This window comes from Brachionichthys hirsutus, chromosome 6 (assembly GCF_040956055.1).
Source record: "Brachionichthys hirsutus isolate HB-005 chromosome 6, CSIRO-AGI_Bhir_v1, whole genome shotgun sequence".
Lineage (NCBI taxonomy): Eukaryota > Metazoa > Chordata > Actinopteri > Lophiiformes > Brachionichthyidae > Brachionichthys > Brachionichthys hirsutus.
Genome location: NC_090902.1, coordinates 10,867,720 through 10,870,942, shown reverse-complemented (window position 1 = coordinate 10,870,942; position 3,223 = coordinate 10,867,720).

Sequence of the window (3,223 nt, the reverse complement as noted above, 5' to 3'; positions counted from 1 at the left end):
TGTTGTCTCTGTGCCCTCCTCTTCCTCCTCCTCCTCCTCCTCTCCCTCCATTATTTGTCTCTTTGTCCTCTGTTCATCACAGCTTCCGTTTTTTCTGACTCAAATTGTTGTCGCTCCGCTCCCTCAGCCCCGTGGCCCTCGCGCACACGTCCTGATGAATGAGTAATCGTGTGGAATTGTACTCAGCCATCCTTGTCCATGTTTGATAATAGCTCATTTGATTCTTCCCCAGCCGTGCTCGGCGGATGGCAGAGACTGAGGGCTGGAAGCCATGCAGTTATCAAAAAGAGCATGTCAACTGCGAAGCCATAAAGCCTACAAGTGATTAAAACCCTTCAACTCGGGGTTACTTCATCACAATCATTAGTCTTTTCTTGTCCTACCTTCTGGCTGTAAAACCCACAGAGCCTCGCCCTCCCCATCCGTTAATAATATTCACTCTGCCTCTGATACATTAGCCGGTGAATGATAGGGCAAAGCCCTGGCCTAATTGCTTTCTTCTTGTAAAGTCTCAATTCATTTTTGCTGAGGAGACACAGAGATGTGTGCCGATGGAGCACACATGCATGAGCTGACACACACACACACACACACACATGGACACGCACACAGACCCTGGCATGCACACTTTAGCATACTCACACACTTACACTTATACACAACCCCACCTTACCACTGCCGTTTTATGATGGATGGGGCTGGGGATGCACGAGGGAGGAGGGGAGAGAGACTATAAGGCTGTATATGTGTGTGTGAGTGTGTGTGTGTGAGGAAAAGAAAAAAAAAAGGGGGAGAGAGAGAAACTGAGCTGAGAAGCTCTGATTAACGACACAGAGAAGGGGTCCCGGAGGAGCTGGGGGAAGAGCAAAACTATCTAGGGCCAGCTGAGAGTGCGCAGTGAGAAAGGGTGTGTGTGTGTGAGAATGGGGGGGTTACAAAAAACATAAGTAGAGAAATGGGGGAATGGAGGGGATGTTTTCATTTCATACGTATCATTATAATTGATTCACAAACACATGGAACTCTGCATATCCGTCATCATCAACATCATCATCATCATCATCTGCAAAAAGGAACACGAGCTTTAACCCCATTAGCCTCATCGCTACGCGACACAGTCCTTCCCCTTTCTAAAAGAAATAAGACAAGCATCCTTCAGATTAAATCAACTCCCCTCAAATGTTCTGCAGCCCGGGGGGGGGCCTTGGTTCTTCTGTCCACTGCGCTGTCAGAAAGAGGGAAACAGGGTGTGTGTGAGGACCATCACCTCTCTCATTGCACATGAAAGTAGCAGTAATGGGAGTGTAATTGCACCTTAAGTACACCCGCTGTCACTGACACTGGTTGTATAGCATTACCCCTCGGTCAGACTGCGTGCGTGTCTGTGTGTGCGCGTGTGTGTGAATGAGGGGGTTGTATGCATCAGCTTACGTGCAAAATGTATTTTGGTTCTTGAGTATGCGCGTCAATCCATTTGTCTGCTTCGGATACGTGAGGATGTGTGTGTGTCGCCGCTGAAAAGAGGTCTGAGTGAGCGTGCTGTGTTTTCCCTGAGGGTCGTCTGAGCTGCAGCGATCAGAGAAAGAGATGGAGGTTAACTGACCAGACCTGAGAACCTCCACAGAGGGACCTGAGGGACTCCTCTCTGTTAGCTCCAGTACCAATCATTTGACACACAAGCACACAGACACACACACGCACAATCAGAGGAGCGGTGAGTGTGGAAAGGGGCAGTTTGAATGATCCAGAGGGATTTAAAGATCTGTAAGGCCCAAACTAACTTTGTCACTTCCCTCACACATCCCTAGCCTTTCCCATAGTATCCATTACCTCAGATCCATTTGCTGCAAAACATCCAATAGCTTCAACCTAACTCCTGTCAGTACTTTCGCAGAGAAACGCCTCTTACTGATATGGAAGTCCTGTAAAGTGAGTGTAAGTTATATAGCAGCGTTCCCTGGAGAGAAGCTCAGTGACTAGTCTCATACTAGAAAGTTAGACTGCATTTCTGCGCAGCTCAAAGTAACGCCTCCTGCTGAAGGACTGAGAGTGGCGCACTTCTGCTGGAAGTAAAGCTGGAAGTTGTCATGTCGGAAAAGAGAGAGGGGAAAAGAACAAGAGTGTTCAAGTGTGTGAACGTGTGCAAATGAGGAAGAGCAGCAGGAGTGGGTGTGCAAACGTGCGTGGGTCTGGGCGTATGTGTGTGTGTGTGTGTGTGTGTGTGTCTGAAAATGAATGAGAGATAACCATCACAGGCAGCTGCCGTGGTGAAGAGAGACGACCAGCACCAGCAAGATGCTGCAGGGAAGTGTTCTTGAAAACAACTCGGAATACTTGTTGATCCCGTTGGTTCTTGTAACGTTGTATTGTAGAAATCCAAAAAGTCTGAGCATTTCAATTCAAAACAGAAATTCACGTCACGTTGGAGTGAAGTTATAGACTCAGGGAGATATATCTTCAGATCATTAACCTAAGCAAAAGTAAGAAAGTGAAAAAAAAAAAATAGTTTAAAAGAATCGTAGTATAAACTTCTAAAAATGATGGGACTTTTTGTAAACATGCTCTTTCAGTGATATATTATTCCAAATACATTCTTAGACTGATTTATTATTATTATTACTGCAACATTAGCATGTAAAGCAGCATTTTAAATTAAAGATTGGCAATCTTTTTTTCCTTGTACATAGCAAACCCAACAAATGTTTCAATGACTAGCTCCTCCTGATAAGTATTTTTTCTATGTATCCAGAGATACAGAATGAATAACAACACATCAGCGAACCAAACGTTGCTGAAGCATTCCTTCGTTTCTGTTAATATGGTCACCATAGTTTCCTTTTATTCAATCATAGACATGTAAATGTCAACAAATAAGTAACTTTTGTTTGTGTGTGTGTGTGTGTGGGGGGGAAGGTGCAGTTCATTGCTGTTTTAGGAAATATATTTTTATTTAAAAATGATTTGTTTCCATGTATTGTACTTTGTTGCCATGAGCACAGCATTATATCACTATTAGTACTATTGGTTCTGGTGCAGTAATAGTTGTGGCACTTGTGGGTACTGTGTACAACTTGGCTTGTAATTTTGCTTCAACAGTATTTTAACAGTTCTGAATGGCCACTCTTGAATAGTGCATAAAAAAAAAAAACCTCCATCATAGCCTCATCTGGATCACACTCATATTTCACCCAGAATTCTTTTTCTGTTTGTCTTCATGGTCTGG